The following is an 18,402-nucleotide window of genomic DNA, read 5'->3' on the forward strand; positions in this document are numbered from 1 at the left end:
AAAACTCTATAGATAAATAAAATAAATAAAATAAATAGTAAAATAGAGATGATGGCAGTGAAAGCCCAAACTGGTCCATCCACTTTGGGTAGATGAGCACACATATTCTCACATGCATCCCAACACCAGCTTCCCCCCTCTATCTTGTCTTTTTCACTTGATATCACAACCCTGTTGTTACATGTGTTGAGTCTGGGCTTGGCTGCCAGAAAGCCATGACTAAACTGAATTGCAATTACAATATAGTAAACGTCCCAAACCAAAACAACACTAACTGCCAGCACACAAACAGTAAAAGCCCCACCTAAGAAAAGACAGCACTACAAATATTACCCCAGGCCTTAAATCACCAATATGCTTATTAGGAAAACTGAAAAGCAAGGCTGTTAGAGTTCCCTACACAGAAACTACAAGCTTCCAGAATACTCTCACCTTGGTCACACATGTAAAACGCAGGCAGACCCTCACCAAATACAGAACAAAAGTGACCATAAAGTATAAATAGCAACATGCAGCTGGAAACTGCTACAAGCCAAAACAGAAACATCACCATTCCTCAGAAAACAAACAATAAAACCAATAAAAAATAAAACATTGCTATAGTTAAACCATATTTTAATATGATTCATAAAAATTTCAATATTGTTCAAAAATATTTCAAAAGAGATGCTGAATGGCAAAATATCCAATAATTAATAACTCAAATTAAAAATTTTAAAAATTTACCAAACACAATATTTTAAAACAGCAGACACATCAAATAAAGTCTAAAAATTCAACCAAATAGGGACAAAAAATATCTCCCACTCTCCATACCAGGTTTTCTCCCCACCGCCCCCATAAGCTCTCACTACACACAAATAGACCCTCTCTCCCTCACACATACTCACTGGTGCTCTCTTGCTCACACACATAGGTTTTCTCACACACACACACTGGCTCTCTACCCCACCATACACACATACATTTACATTTATTAAAATTTGCTAGTCACTTAACACTATTAAGCGATGTACAAAATAAAACATCCATACAATTTAAGTTACAAAAACTTGCCCAGTAGAAAAGACATCAGTTGCTAGATATAATAAATGAACAGATCAAACACAGAAGAAAAACTTCCACATTGTGGTTCCTATTTCTTTTGGGAAGATCCCAAACTCAGACACAACTCTAAGAGAAGAAACAGGTAAAAACTGCACCAGCTGGGTGTACTACTATTCAATAATGCTGCAGTTTAGCTTTATTAAAGTCCTCCAAGCACAGAACAACTGGTGGTGTGGGGAGTCTTGGAGGAACATTCAGCTCTGTGTTAGGCTCAGCTCTTGTGCTGCCGTGGAAAGATGGCAGAAGATCGCCTTGGGGTGGGAACCTGATCAGGTTCTAGGTTGAAGAGGTCCCATCCTGTCTTCAGGATCTGCTCCTCGATTTTCTTGTGCTCTTCATGTCAGAAAGGACCTTATCCAACCAGGCCTCTCGCTTCTGACTCTTGGCTTAGCTGCCTGGTCTTCCCCAGTCAGAGAGTTTTTAGGAGTTGCTGGCTCATCATCAATATCAAAATAAAACTCATTTGGGACTCAGGATTGTATTTCTGCTTCCTCCTTAGCCTCAGGCTCCTCTTCTGATCTGTAGTCCTCAGGGTCAGCCTCTGGTGTGGATGGGCGACATGGGAGGATTTCCATCTGCAGTGGCAGGGTGCCCTGGATGGCCAGGAGCTCATAAAGCCATCTGATCTTCTCAGGGGCAGGCATCCAGGTATCAGGGGACTCCAGATCCTCATCGCTGCAGGCCACATACCAATTCTCTGGCTCATGCTCCTCCTTCTCTTCCTTTTCTTCCAAGGCAAGAGACTCCAAACCAGAAGTCACCTTGCTGGCCTCAGCTTCGTCTATTACCCTTCTGCATCTGGAAATGTTGACTGCATCATAGGTTCTTCCCCCCTTCTTTCTCACCCTCACCGGTGCTCTCTACTCCCCATACATACATACACACACACATGGGTTTTCTCACACTCAGGTGCTCTCTCTCCTTCTCCCACACACACACACAGGCTCTCACATTCACAGGTTCTCCCCTCACACGCCCAGGCTTTCAGACTCTCACACTCACTGGCAGGCTTTCTCCCACACATACACAGGCTTTTTTACCTCCTCACACACCCTCTCACTCACTGGCAGGCTTTCTCCTACACATACACAGGCTTTTTTACCTCCCCACACCCTCTCTCACTCACTGGCTCTCCCACATACATACACAGGCTCTCTCATACTTTGGGCCTCTGCTTCTGCACACCCATGGGCCGCCTGGGCCTCTTGTTTTGCCGCAGTGGGAGGGGAGGTGCCGGTCGCCTTTACTTGTTGCACCACAGAAGGAAGGAGAGGTACTGGTGGCCCCGCTTCTTTGTTGTGCCACGGGTGAGAGTTGAGGAATCAGCGGCCTCACGGGGCCTTTTCTTTTTCGTTGCGGTCGGGAGGGAAGTGTCAGCGGCTCCATGGGGCCTTTTGTTATTGATCCATGGGTGTGAGGCGAGGTGCTGGCTGTCCTGCTGAGTTTTTTTTAATTCTATATCTTAATTTTGGATAGGGGGTGGGAAGATAGGTGCAGGCGAGAGGTGATGAATTAATGTTCTCACCAGGTTTTTTTCTTGTTTTGCCGTGGGTGGGAGGTGAGGCGTCAATGCAGGGCCTTTTCTTTTTTTTTTCAACATGGCCGGGATGTGAGGCACCAGTGGCCTCGCAGGGTCTGCTCTTGTTTCGCACAGACAGGAGGGAAGGTGTCAGTGCCCCCACAAAGCCTTTTGTTGATCTGTGGGTGTCAGTCGAAGTGCCAGCAGCCCCACTGAGCCTTTTTTTTTTTTTAATTTAATTTGGGCCGCGGACAGGAAGATAGATGCTGGCGGCTGAGATTGCAGCAGGGAAAGGGGGAGATGTGCATAGGCAGGCAACTTTCAGGAGGTACAGCGCCACCCTTGGCTGTGAAATTAGGTGACCAGATGTGGTGCGATGTGAAAAATAGATGCTGCACTCGATTGGAAGGTTAAAATCCAGATAACTTCTGGACATTTTAGCCCTCTGTCTGGATTCCGGACAGTAACTTAAAATTATGAACTGTCCGGAGAAAATCTGTACAGTTGGCAACCCCAATAGGAACTAATGGTACGCATTACTATTGTGCAGCATTTTAACTATGATCGCTATATACATTTGCTTTCAAACCTGCCTTACCATAAAATCTGTCTTTCACTTGCCTATTGTTTGAACTTCCTTTTAACTTCACCAAGGCAGTCTTGTATTTGTTATCATTAAATCACTGTTGCTTTGCTTTCGAGCAAAACAAAACCAGCAATCAGTTGTGTTGAATACATTTCTCTTTATTCCTTTCAAATGACATCTTTTCCAAACAAATCATTGCTCATCAAAAGAACACATTGATAAAGCTTGTGCACTAAATCACTTGACAAGCAAAATGAAAGTTTTAATGATGAAAATTCAGGACAGTGGAGCTTTCTAATGGACCCCTTTCTCCACCTTTCTTTCTTTTTTCCTCTTCCTCATCTCTGCCTCTTTCTTTTTCTTTCTCTCCTGGTCTTTTAGTAACTGTATAATACTGGACTGAATTCTTAATTGCTTTTATTGGCACAATAGTAAATCCATCACTCCAGCCTCCTTTGTGGCTGAAAATCACAGGGTTGGACTGCTGAAAGCTTGCCTGCAATGCGAGGTCTGCCCCTGGCTAAGCAGCAGGCAGTCCATTTATTCTTGACATATGATGGGCATGCTCATGACTGTTCACCAATTATTAGCCATTGATAGTGCAGATAAGCTCTAACCAGCAGTTTAGGGTTCACCTGCCCAGACATTTCTTCCAACAGGTGCCTGAAGGGAGGTAACGGAGATTGAATGCAACATTCTGTTCGAGCAGTCGGGCCTCCTCATCAGTGGGGTCCTACGGCTGGATAACTGCCTGGGTTGAAAACTGGGTCCTTCTGATCGGAAGGTGAGGGATTCTAACGTTAGCCTGCCGGTAGAGTCTGCTGGCAAAAAGGCACTTTTGCTTTAGAAAAATAAAGGGGCGCAATTTTCTAAACTGTTTTCTGATGCAAAGTGCATGGGGGCTTTGCATCAATTCTCAAAAGAAAAAAGTATACACACACTTTCCATTTGGAAGTTGCCCAGGAAGAAAGTACCCACAGAGATTTGCACCTGTTTGTTTGTTTTTTTTTCCCTGTGGATACTTTACTCTGAAAACCAAGACACCTAGTTTTGAAAATGCAAATCCAGGCACATTATTTCATTCCCCACCCTAAATTCCACCCCTGGATAAAACAACGCACATTGTAATACATTTTCAAAGGGGTTTTGTGAATAAAATTGCCTTGCATGTGTGTATCTTTGACATATGCACATATGAGTGATTTCAAAAACAGGGCACATACTCGCATATTAATGCGGGAAAATACACGTGAATTAAGTGATCATTTTTGGGACACATCAAAGTATGGTTTACTATTTTATAAAGAATGAACATGCGCACATCATTAAGAATGTGAGCGCACTTTTAGATTCAAACTTTCATTGTCTTCTCAGACCTGGCGTTTGGCGTGCTGGCTTCTCCTGGTGAATGGAAAGGGCAGCCAGATAGGAGTACAGCTAGAAGATGTGGAGGGCAAACTGGGAAATCATTGCTCTTACACATAAGTTTGTTTGGCATCTCTATTAATTTTTTTTTTTTTTTTTTTGTGGGCCCATCCTCCTGCTTCAGTCAAGATTTGTTTCCATTCTCTGGGGGAACCTTTCAGTGAAAGGCACTACCTTTCTAGGTGTGTGTGTGTATGTCTCTGGGGCAGACGCCTCATGGCTCCCCTATGAGGAAAGGCTAAAGAGATTAGGGCTGTTCAGCTTGGAGAAGAGATGGCTGAGGGGGGGGGGGGGGGGATATGACAGAGGTCTATAAAAGCATGAGAGGTCTAGAATGGGGAAATGTGAATTGGTTATTTAATCTTTCGGATAATAGAAGAACTAGGGGGCACTCCATGAAGTAAGCAAGAAGCACATTTAAAACAAAATGGTGAAAATGCTTTTTCACTCAATGTACAATTAAGCTCTGGAATTCATTGCCAGAGAATGTGATTAAGATAGTTAGTGTAGCTTGGTATAAGAAAAGTTTGGATAGGTTCTTGGAGGAGAAGTCCATAAACTGCTATTATTCAAGTTGATTTAGGGAACAGCCACTGCTATTACTGGCATTAGTAGCATGGGATCTACTTAATGTTTGGGTTAATAAACATGTGGATAAAGGTGAAATGGTAGATGTAGTGTATTTGGGTTTTCAGAAGTTGTTTGACAAAGTCCCTCATGAGAGGCTTCTAAGAAAACTAAAAAGTCATGGGATAGGAGATGATATCCTTTCGTGGATTACAAACTGGTTAAAAGACAAGAAACTGAGAGTAGGATTAAATGGTCAATTTTCTCAGTGGAAAAGGGTAAACAGTGGAGTGCTTCAGGGATCTGTACTTGGATCGGTGCTTTTCAATATATTTATAAATGATCTGGAAAGGAATATGATGAGTGAGGTTAACAAATTTGCGGATGATACAAAACTATTCAGAGTAGTTAAATCACAAGTGGATTATGATATATTACAGGAGGACCTTGCAAGACTGGAAGATTGGGCATCCAAATGGCAGATGATATTTAATGTGGACAAGTACAAGGTGTTGCATATAGGGAAAAATAATCCTTGCTGTAGTTACACAATGTTAGGTTCCATATTAGGAGCTACCACCCAGGAAAACGATCTAGGTATCATAGTGGATAATTCTTTGAAATCGTCAGTTCAGTGTGCTGCAGCAATCAAAAAAGCAAACAGAATGTTAGGAATTATTAGGAAGGGAATGGTTAATAAAATGGAAAATGTCATAATGCCTCTGTATCGCTCCATGGAGAGACTGAACCTTGAATACTATGTACAATTCTGGTCGCCGCATTTAAAAAAAAGATATAGTTGCGATAGAGAAGGTATAGAGAAGGGCAACCAAAATGATAAAGGGGATGGAACAGCTCCCCTATGAGAAAAGGCTGAAGCAGTTAGGGCTGTTCAGCTTGGAGAAGAGATGGCTGAGAGGGGATATGATAGAGGTTTTTAAGATCATGCGAGGTCTTGAATGAGTAGATGTGAATCGGTTATTTACACTTTCAGATAATAGAAGGACTAGGGGGCATTCCATGAAGTTAGCAAGTAGCACATTTAAGACAAATCAGAGAAAATGTGTTTCATTCAATGCACAATTAAGCTCTGGAATTTGTTGCCAGAGTATGTGGTTAGTGCAGTTAGTGTAGCTGGGATCAAAAAAGGTTTGGATAAGTTCTTGGAGGAGAAGTTTATTAACTGCTATTAATCAAGCTGACTTAGGGAATAGCCACTGCTATTAATTGCATCAGTAGCATGGGATCTTCTTGGTGTTTGGGTACTTGCCAGGTTCTTATTGCCTGGTTTGGCCTCTGCTGGTCGGACCCAGCATGGCAATTTCTTATGTTCTTATGTACTTGCCAGGTACTTGTAACCTGGATTGGCCACTGTTATTAGGCCTGTGTTTTAGAGTTTGTCAAATGTGCATTTTCTAGAGTCACATTAGGAATTTTCTAATTTCCTATGGGTGTTAGTAAAAGGCCATGGGGGGGGGGGGGGGGGGGGGGAATGGCTGGAAGAGAGATTTAAGTAGCCTTTCCCCTAGGTCCATTTTTTAAGATGGCGCCGGCCATCCATTGCTCCTACCATGTGACAGAGGCCATCCAATGGCACAATAGCCTCTGTCACATGGTAAGGGCAAACGGCCACCGGCGACATTTTGTTTACTGGCAGTCAATGGCCCGGGAGTGGGAGATCACTCCCGGGACCCTGCTGGACCACCAGGGACTTTAGGCAAGTTTTGGGGGGTCGGGAGGGTGGGGGATTGTAATTAATTAAATCTGAAGGGTTGGGGTGCGGTTTTTTTTTTTGTTTTTTTTCATGAAATAGCACGATAAAAGTTTTCCGATCCAGGGAGCAGACCGAAATGGCCCTCCCCAGACCCGAAAATGAAACATGGGCGAAAAGAAATTGTATGCACACCCCTAATATATATATATATATATATATATATATATATATAATAGTTAGAAATATTATAATAGGTACTATATGCAAGGACCTTATATAACTTTCTTACAAAGACTGCTCAACTTGTCACCCTTGAAAGTATGAGGTGTTCTGCTCATCAAGCCTTTTATATGGTGCTCAGGACTATCCGTTCTACTTGGGTGAAGGTTATCTGACTGGCATGCCCCTCTGCCTGTGTTCTTGCCTGTTTCTCCTTGACCTTGAGTCTAAGGACCTTGCCACTCCTGACTGAGATCTTGCACAATTCTGTTGTTGTGGAAGACGGCATTCAGTTTATGGTGGATCTTCTCCCATATCTTCTCCTTCTTGTAAGATACCACTTTCCTACACTCTTTCCCATACAGGATGTTCTGGACCATCAGGACCTCCCTGACAAAAAAGGTTACTGGACATGGCTGGAAGTTAGGCTTCCTAATCAGGGGTCCCTTTTCTCCAGGTATGGTGCAGTTAAGAAGAAAGGCTGTGAGACCTGCACTTATATAACCTAATTTGCAATTAAGGAAAATGTAATTATATGTAATTTTTAGCACAAAATCTATACACGTGTATACGTGGACTAGCTAAGTTAATTTTTTTGAATTGCTGTGTTATTGGCACTGTTGAGAAGATTTCTCCTATTGAATAATGCCTGCTTGATCTTGTCACTGACTGACCAGCAGAAAAGTTACATTGCTTTATGCATGATACAATTTATAACAAAATGCAATCGGAATGAACTCATTATTGAACTGATTTTTGTTAAACCATCCCAGCGCTCTAGAGCTACGTTAGAATTGAAATGAGGCTTACATGAAAACTTTCTTCTTGATTGACCTTTGTACAATATTGTGACTTGATCAGGAATCCTTGAGCAGTCATGCGTGCCTGGAGATTGTTTAAATCACAGTATATGAGCTTGAATAAATAAATAAAGAAATCAATCATTTTGTATGTTTTGTTGCTAAGTGGATTGTACCCTCAGTAACTTTAATTTTCCAATGAGAAAGCAAGATACATATTTATTTTTTACCACAGGCTTTTTTTGTCACCTGGTCACAAACCTTTACCCAGAATGCCCTCAAAATGCTTTTTTTCCCTTCTCCAAAAGTGGAGATTTTAAGTTTGAAAAAACATTTTTTTGTTTTCAGCTCTGTCAAACATTACAGTTATGATAAAAAAGAAAATCCCATTTGAAATAAAGATTATCATTTTCTTACTCTGAGGCTTTTCTTATATTAGTGTTGTTAAACATTATACTATCACATTGATGCTTTAAAACAGACACAAGATATGTAAGATTTCAGGAGTATTATTTGGCCTTTTCCCCTGTTTGCCCTCTATTTTTGATCTCCTCTCCCATATAGCATACTGACAATATTCCTGTCAACTTTGACTTCACAGTCAGTGGCTAACAGGTATTCCTTAAATGCATCTAGGTTTTTAAATAGACAAGATACTTGATTGTGCTGAAACTGAAGGAAGGTGGAGAAATGAAAAAATAACTTCTTTCCTGTATCATAAAAAAGCTTCAGCACATGCCATAAAGACCCTTCACCACCACAAAGGGGGTTATTTTCTAAAGCTAGATCAGGGAGGAGTCGGGGAGGAGTAGCTACCGGAAGGGGAGGAGTCGGGGCGGCACCGGGGCGAACGCTGCGAAGACAGCGCGGATGGCGAAAAGGTAAGGAGCCTTTTCGCTTCCAATTTCGCATCCAATAGCACCACCTTTTACGATGGCACTATTGGGTGCGAAAGCCGGCCTGCCCCCCGCTTCGCCCCCCTGCCTGGCGCGATTCATAGAGCTGTGCGTCGTTAGAAAATCACGGCCAAAATATGTGCCCAAAAATTAGTAAAGATGAGTGAGCGTTGGTTACCCAGTAGGTCCTCTTGCTTAAGAATGAAAAATTTAGTATGGCAACTGAGCATTAGGAGAGATTTGTATAGGTCTCAGCCACGATGCCAATGCAGCATGTATATTCAGTTGGGCATAGGATTGAGTTACCTATATCAAGTAAATAGGCAAAATTGTTCTGGGTTATCCATACCCTCTGGAAACACCAAACCCCCTGAGATTATTCTAGTTTTCCTGATTTTTGGGATCCTCCAGTTGCTCATTCATAGTTTCAATTTACTTGTTTTATAGAGGAACAGATTTTCTTTGTGATGTCATTTTTAAGCTAAGGTAAGGTTCAATTTTAGCGACCCTAAATACAAACAAGGGGATTTCTTAATCAACCTCTCAGCATCTTGGAGACATTTTTAGCTGAATAATATTTGGATCACTCGCATTTCATTAAGCAGCAGTAATTAGCAGTTGCCGGTATAGGACTTCTGATTCCTTTTCTGTTTTAAACTTAATTTTTATTTTAAAATGATTGAAATGACATTTTATATTATTTCTTGCCAGAACAATGTTTGATATTTCCTTTTCTTGTACCATTAATTTAGTGATCCTTTTTGCTGGTAGTTGAGCACATTTCTGATTCATTTTCATATGCTGATTCTTGGCCTCTTGGTTGCACTTGCTATTGTCTGACACAGAGCTGTCCCAAGGCACTTGAGCTGTGGGAGCATTTGTTGGCTTCTTTAGTGTCTGGTACATCTCAGCAAAGAGAAGAGCCAGGAAAAGAATTATATATTCCACAGAAAGTGTTTTAGAGAGTAAAATTACTGTATTGTATTGGGGAGCAGAGCAGTACATCAAGCATACATTCTATTTTGTTATTATCTAGTGCCCCCTAAAATGCTTTTAAAAATAAAAACAAATAGGCACATTTTGGTTGAAGTATAGGCTTCTGCTTTTGACTTTACGTTTTTATTTCATACTGACAACATGACATGCTTTAAGCATGCCTACTGTGTTTTCCCCAGACCTGTTCCAGATGATCTTGATGCTATCTTGGGGATGTATATTAAAGAATGTGTAATGAGGAAGAGATTAGAATGTGTCAGGTAATGTGTTTCATGGGGAAGAGTGTGAGCCATCTTCAAATGGTGCATAAATCCAGCTGTACAAATATGCCTAGATAATGACCACCAACTTAGGAACATTTTTAAAAGTAGGATGCACAGTTTTAAATTCTCTTGGCCCAATGTATATCCTTGGGTAAGAAATCTTTCAAACATAGGAATTTGTGTGAATTCAGACTCTATTATTTAGCTGTCAAGCTTGTTAGAAATACATTCAAATTTATCTTAGAATGCAAAATAGGTGGGTTAAATATTCAAGAATGCAACAAAAGGATGCAGTGAGTCTATGACCAAATCCTCCCAACTGCTTCAGTCAATGCCTTCCCTGTTGTGGGCTTTTTCTTGGTGCATTGCTCACAACAGAGGATGAAATGGTTGGTCAGTCAGTCTTTTTTGAAATAAATCTGCAACATACATTGATTAAAAAAAACATGTACAATGGAAGGCAGGATGACATTTCATCAGAGAAATGTGTACCTTTAAGCCCTCCCAGCCTGTATTTCATCTGGAGTCAATTTACTATCATTATGGTTAGGAAGAAGAACGGCAAAGTTAAGACTCTTCCATTAGTGTCCTCTCTACCCTTCTCTTTCAGCCTGATACAGATCTGTGGCTGGAAATGGATTTTGGGGTCTCCTTGGTGGCAGTAGGTCTGTTTTGCTGGTGACTGAATCACCTCTGAGTCCTGAAATAAGATGTGTGCCACTAGCTCCAAGTATGGAGAGTATTTGCAGCCCCTGCTTGGCAGGAACATCATCATTCTTGCCGTCGATTGTTATATCCACTAGTGACACTACCCAGTCAGTTTTGTTCCTTAGAGAAGATTTTCAGCATCTGAGACAAGCTAGGCATGCATTGGAGTCCAACCCAGAGATTGCAAATATGCCACAGATGTTGGCAACAGCAACGAGGGAGGCTGTTTTAGAATATGGTCAGTGGTAGTAGGTGAGCAGAGAATCATTCAAATGTTCACTCTATGTTGGGAAATGGAGTGGTCTTGTTAGATAGAAGGTAATGACCTTAGACTCCATTAGGCTAGGCGTAGAAGCTTTTTAAATTGATATCTCTAAACATAAGAATATAAGAAATTGTCATGCTGAGTCAGACCAAGGGTCCATCAAGCCCAGCATCCTGTTTCCAACAGAGGCCACACCAGGCCACAAGAACCTGGCAATTATCCAAATGCTAAGAAGATCCCATGCTACTGATGCAATTAATAGCAGTGGCTATTCCCTAAGTCAGCTTGATTAATAGCAGCTAATGGACTACTCCTCCAAGAACTTATCCAAACCTTTTTTGAACCCAGCTACACTAACTGCACTAACCACATCCTCTGGCAACAAATTCCAGAGCTTTATTGTGCGTTGAGTGAAAAAGAATTTTCTCTGATTATCTTGAAAGTGCTACTTGCTAACTTCATGGAATGCCCCCTAGTCCTTCTATTATTCGAAAGTGTAAATAACCGATTCACATCTACTCGTTCAAGACCTCTCATGATCTTAAAGACCTCTATCATATCCCCTCTCAGTCTTCTCTTCTCCTGCTGAACAGCCCTAAGCTCTTCAGCCAGAAGACCAAAATGGAGAAGGAAATTCCCAGAGGCCTCTGCGTGTCTTTGGCCTGCCTGGGCTGAATGGACTTTGAGTGACTTACAGAATGTCCCTGGATATCTGTGGAGGCAAGCTGGTACCAGACAGGTGATGTCTATTCATAGAGTCACCACAGGGGAGCTTCAGGCACTATTCTCAGGAGTTTGTAATCCACACAGTTACAGACGTGTTGATTGTCTTGACCAGTAAGAGTTTAACCAGAACAAAAAAAGTCATGGGAATTGGGCTACACATCCTGGGAAGCCAATCAGGGATAGTTAGGGATGATTTAATCATGCAGTTGACATCACAACTTATGTAAATGATCCTATGGGCAGTCATGCAAGTCTCTAGAACCTTCTACCCTGTATTTGAATGTTATCTATAAAACAAGGATCACTTTCTGTATACGAGGAGATGCTGGTCAGATTGTAAGACGAAGGGCACCCAGTACCCAGCATCTCCCGAGAACACTTATATTGACTAATAAAAATACATTATACTTTTTACTGAGTCTAAGTGTTCTTGTGTCCCTGGCCATAAGCATAGAGTAAGCTTAACACTTTATAATAGGGGAGCTGTTCCATCTCCTTTATCATTTTGGTTTCCCTTCTGTGTACCTTCTCCATCGCATTTTGATGAGGTAACAGTGTTCTGCAAAAAGACTCAGGCTAAGTGTCTGACCTGCTAACTCAAACTCGGGAACATCAGATTTTGGTAGTTTCTAGGTTTAATATTGCTTTGTTAAAAAACATTTGGTCCTAAAGTGAATGAATCTGGAGAATGCTCAAAGGACATATAATTTAAGGGTTTTGAATGTTCCTAAAAATGCTGTGATTTCTACTAGAGAAATGTTTAGGAAGTATTTGTTAGAGAAAATGGAATATCCTGCTGAAGCAATGTCTTCAATTGTAAAAAAAAAAAAAAAAATAGTCGAAAATGCAGGGAAGGCACATAGGTACATAGGTTTTATACAATACTTGTATAAAACCTATGTACATATCACTTGCCCATTGATTCCCTGTACATATTTTTTCCTTATGTATCTGTTTCACCCTCCCCCTGCCCCATCCTCTGTCTCGATCACCCCCACCCCTCCCTCCCCTAGTTATCTAGTTATTACTCCGTTACTACGTTTATGTTACACACTGTTCCTTGTAAAGGCTTTGCCTACATATAATTTGGTTGTAAGTTATCTGTAAACCGGCACAATGTGCAAACGGTTGTCGGTATATAAAACTAAATAAATAAAAATAAAATTTAGCTACCAGGTTAACTTTGGACAGCTTGGCTGTTTCTCAATCAGTACAAAACTCCATGAAAGTTGAAAACATCTCAGAAACACACTTGCTTTCTTTTGCATTAGAAATGTATGGAAACTTTCTATTGAAAACGTTCTTCCATCATACAGGGAAGTCATTTTTGGTTTAAAAATTTCTATTTTTCTTGATGTATCTAAGCATACGGAAGGGAAATATACAGGTTTTTTTTTTGTCAGAGGTCTCTTGCACTTTCTCTTGAGCTCAGTTTTTTCTTAGGTTTCCCTGCAATTGCTTGAACAAGTTTCAGGGGAATGGATATATTTTTGGGGAACCAGAGCATTTAAGACTATTTCTTCAGACTAACTATATGATTGCTGAAACTGGTCCCTCTCAGTTAGTGCTGTTTGCTAATATTTGTCTTGCCTCGTAATCCTTTTATTTTGTTGATTAGTAACTAAAGTTGTTGTTCTTTTCTTCTTTATTTTCTATTACCCTTTTACCTCTTCTATATTGTGGATAACTAAATTTGCTTTAGTTTTTTTTTCTAATAAATTTGTTTGTTTTTCCTTTTCTGTAGGAATCCATTTTTTTCTTTAAATACATCTTTCAAATGTTGTATAATATATATATATTTCATAAAGAGAAAATTACAAAAAATACATGAAAGAATCCTGAAGACATAAGATATAATCAAAACACTCTTAGTTATCTTAGGGTTTTATTAAATTTCTGACTTGTGCATATAATATTGATTGGTAGCATGCTTCGAGTGAAGCATGCAACAAGAATATATTTATCATTATTATTATTATTATATTTCAGAACCCTTGAGAGGCTTGGTGCCTTTTAATTGTTGTTCTAACATTATTTATTCACAGTTTCATAAGAAAGCATTAGATTTCAAGACTTAAAAAATGGAGAGAATGAAAAATTGAGTGTTAACTGGTTAGAGTACTTAAAATGCTGTTGAAATAAATGAGAAACTGTAGGTGTGCTCTTTTTCCTAAGCAGATGGTTATCGCTGTTCCTGTGTTTCCATCTTCCTCTGAATTAACATGGCTGCTACACTTTTCATGTCACTCAAGACAAATTCTGTTCCTGAATAAATATGTTGCCAGCTCAGTGCAGCATTGCCTCATTAACATTTTATAATCACTGCGAGAACATAAACAGTCAGCTTACGGTGTTTTTAGAAAACATAAAGCTAAATTCCACACATACAGTATAATAAATGTTAATAGCTAATACAAATTCAGAGAGAAAAATCATTTAAGTGACTCTTTCTCTGGTATTAAAAAACAAAGCAAAAATAATATTAGGAGTATATCAAGAACTTTAAAATTGTTCTGTTGGAATATGTTAGTATACCTCAGTTGACTTGTTCTTTTTAAAATTTTACTAGATAATCAAATAAATGCTATTACACTGTCAATGAAATAAGCAAAACCTAACATTGAAAATCCAAATAGAATATCATAGACAACACAATTTCAAACTGGTAACACCTTCAGAATAAAATCTAGTAAATCACCATTTATTCATATTGTTTGGGACCAGGCTTCCTCCGGAAAATGGATTTTCCCTGCCAATGGAAGTTTTGGATAATGGGAGCTTTCAGCTAAACCAATTTCAGATAATGGGACTTTTTCTGATACTGGAATGTATAGAACCAACCAAGTTTCAGATAAGAGACATTTTTCCAGATAATGGAGCACAAGTGGAAGCCCATGATTGTTTATGGATAATGGGAGTTTTCAGATAAAGGAACTTCAGATATAAGGAGCTGTGCTGTATTAACAACATATCAATTAGAAGCAGCAATCATCTCAGATGACCTCAATGTAGCAAAACAGCTCAGAATGTGAATAGTATGCTCAGTTGTACATGTAAAGATATTTCAACAGGAAAAATGTAATAATATTGCCCTTGTATAAGTCACTAGTGAGATTCCAACTTGAGTACTGTGTTCAGTTCAGGAAGTCATACCTTTGTAAGGGCATTAGCATGAAAATGGTTCAGAGAAGGGCTACTAAAATGATGCAAAGCCTAAAACATGCACCCTACAAAAACAATCTGAAGACAATCAGATAGGAACATTTTCAAAGGCTTAATATCTAAATGTGAAATATAAAGAGTGATGCAGATAGAGTGGCTGAATCTGCATAAATATATTTTCAGTTTCCTGAAAATATGCATGTTGTTTCACAATAAATGTACATTAAACCATATTTAAAAAAAAGGCATATCAGAGGATGTTTGGAGACTGCATGCATGCTTTTAAGTTTCAATAATGTGTGTAGTAGGCATGCTGCTATTAGACATATTTTATACCATTGTTCAACTGTGCTTAGGTGTACAAGTAGAACCTTAGCCACAAAACACGATATATTCAAACATACAGGTAAATTTTTAAACGAGCACACATGCGCCAAATAAATGCGTGTATTGGGCACGGGAGCAAAGAAAGGCTTAATTTTATATCTCGCGTGCAAGTTCATGCTTATCATTTAAAATATATCCTGCTGCATATATGTATGCAGCCTTCACTTGGGGGAAGGGAGGGAGAGAGAGAAACTCTGTTAAAGAGGCAATCTGACACTCTATATATCTCCCACTGTAAGAGGGCCGCTTTCAACTCAGGGTGGGTTGGGGGGGGGGGCAGTGTTACAAGAGTCTGCAGACCCTTATGACCTAGGCAGACCAATGTAACACTGCCCTCCCCAGTAAGCGCTGTACAATTAATATCACCATGGGCTCTACTCAAAGGTCTGAATAAAGGACACCTAGCTACAAAGGAAAATAATTTGTGTACCATCAGTGAGATGTAAATTGACACTTCTGGAAAATGGACTTTAATTTATGGTTACCAATCAGAAAACTTTTATTTAACCCCCAGAGCCTAGTCCTGTCTATTCAATATAGCCTCTCATCTCATGAGAAGAACCTACAGTATACACTCACACTGGGAGCTAGAGATGTGAATCGGAACCGGTATCGGTTCGGATTCCGGTTCCGATTCACATCGTGAAATTTTTATCTTGCAGTCCGATCGGGTTTTTTTTTTTATCGGCTGCGCCCGAGCCAATAACCAAAAAATACAGCTGACTTTTTAAAATTAGTTTGTTAGTATCCCCCCCCCCCTTCGGACCCCCCCCAAATTTTTAAATACCTGCTGGTCCAGCGGGGGTCCCAGGAGCATTCTCCCATGCTCGGGCCATCGGCTGCCAGTAAACAATATGGCGCCGATGGCCCTTTGCCCTTAGCATGTGACAGGGTATCCGTGCCATTGGCTGGCCCCTGTCACATGGTAGGAGCAATGGACGGCCAGCGCCATCTTTAAAAATGGCGCGGACCATCCAGTGTACCTACCATGTGACAGGGGCCGACCAATGGCACCGATAGCCCCTGTCACATGGTAAGAGCAAAGGGCCATCGGCGCCATTTTGATTAGTGGCAGCCGACAGCCCGAGAGCGGGAGAATGCTCCCGGGACCCCTGCTGGACCACCAGGTATTTAAAAATTTGGGGGGGGGGGTGTCCGGAGGGTGGGGGATACTAACAATCTCATTTTAAAGGGTCAGGTTGTGTTTTTAGGTTGTGTCCTTTCTTCCCGCCCCCCCCCATAATGATAAGAAAACCCACTAAATTAATCGTGGGGTTTCCTATCGCTATCGGGGACCCCCCGATATCTGATGACATTGAAAATATCAGATGATATGATATTTTCAATCGTCAGATAAACGATTCACATCCCTACTGGGAGCAGTATAACATCATCTGGGCCACAAGCGAGAGCTTACCCCCATAAAAAGAATCCCTCCCTAGGGATTATGAGTCAAACATGGGATTGAATTTGTTATCCAGAGCAGCCCCGAAGATATAAATTAGTTGTTTACACTGAAAGGAGTGAATACTTCCAGAAAAGGAGTTACACATGCATCTACCACCCTCTATGTAAAGAAATATTTTCTTAGATTATTCTTAAGTCTACCCTCTTTCAACTTCATCCCTTGACTCCTCAATCCAGAGCCCACTTTCCATTGAAGGAGTCTTGCCTCCTGTGCATTGATTTTTCAGAGGTTTTTAAATGTCTTTATCATATCTCCCCTGTCTTGCTTTCCTCTAGGGTAAACATGTTTAGAACTTTAAGTCTGTCCCTATGCTTTCTAAAGAAGACTATTGACCATTTCATAGCAACCTAGCTTTTTCACAGCCACTCTAGCCACCTTCTTGCTGATCCCATGAGGTGGCGTCTCCATCCCTACTTAACCCAGCCTGTCCATTCCTTCCTTGCCTCTTCATCTGGCCATCCTTGCCATGCTTTCCTGCCTTATGGCATCTTCCCTGGGCCTCCTGCCTTGCCTTGCAGCCTACCTTGGTCTCTTGCCTCATTCTATGGCCTTCCCGGACTCTCTGCCTCATTCTATGGTTTTCCCAGTCTCCCTACCTAACTCTATGGCGTCTTGGAACTCTCTGTTTGAACTTTGACCTTCAGACCTTCTAGGTTTGCCTAGCCTAGTTTTATGCCCAGTTTGGGCCTTCTTGTTTATTGTTTGCGTATTCTAGTCCTGTCCTTGTCTAGTCCTTGCCCTATTCTGTCTAGTCCTTGTCCTGTCCTGTCTTGTCCAGTATTTGTTTCCAGACCAGGCCTTGCCCTCACTTAAAGCCCTTATTTGCCTGTCTTCAGCCCCAGCATTGTCTCCTGTTCCAGGTCTTGTCTCCAGCACCAGCCTTGCCCTTGGTTCCAGTCCGTGTCTTCAGCCCTGCCTGTATCCAGCTCCTGCCTGTCTTCAATACCAGCCTTGTATCTAGCCCTGCCTGTATCCTGCTCAAGCCTTCCCTCAGTACCAGCCATGTCGCCAGCCCAGGCTGGCCTAGTTTCAGTTTCCAGCCTATGCCATGTTCTAGCTCCCAGCATGTTCTATGTTCCAGATACGTCCTGCCTGTCACCAGATCTCAAAGGTTCAACATGTGGGTAAGGTGGTTGATATAGGCAGAAGTCCAGTCTTGCCAAAGAGTCTAGCCCTACTCTTGCTGGGGGAAATGTTAGTCTACCCTACTTAAAACCTGTGACACCCTCTGGCCCAACTCCATCCAGTTTTTAGCCTTTTGAAGATATGGTTTCCAGAATTGTACATAGTTTTAAAAATGGTGTCTTACCAGAGAATTATACAAGGGCAATATTACCTCCTTTTTTTGATGATCAATCCTTTTCTTATGCATTCAAGCATCTTTCTGGCTTTTGCCATCACCCTATCCATCTGTTTGGCTACCTTAAAATCATCATTTCTGATTACCCCCAGATCCTGCTCTTGTTTCATGCATAGAAGAATAACAAACTCTACATGCTTAGAAATGGGTTTTATACATGTGAATGCACTTTTCTTGACTAAACAGGATTTTGAAAACTGCTACAGTAGTATGTTACATTGTCACATATAACTA

General features: G+C 40.9%; 1 pseudogene; it reads right to left on the reverse strand.

The window, feature by feature from the left end:
* Positions 1-1,318: 1,318 nt before the first annotated feature.
* Positions 1,319-17,812, reverse strand: LOC115092733 (annotated as a pseudogene).
* Positions 17,813-18,402: the final 590 nt, after the last annotated feature.

This window comes from Rhinatrema bivittatum, chromosome 1 (assembly GCF_901001135.1).
Source record: "Rhinatrema bivittatum chromosome 1, aRhiBiv1.1, whole genome shotgun sequence".
Lineage (NCBI taxonomy): Eukaryota > Metazoa > Chordata > Amphibia > Gymnophiona > Rhinatrematidae > Rhinatrema > Rhinatrema bivittatum.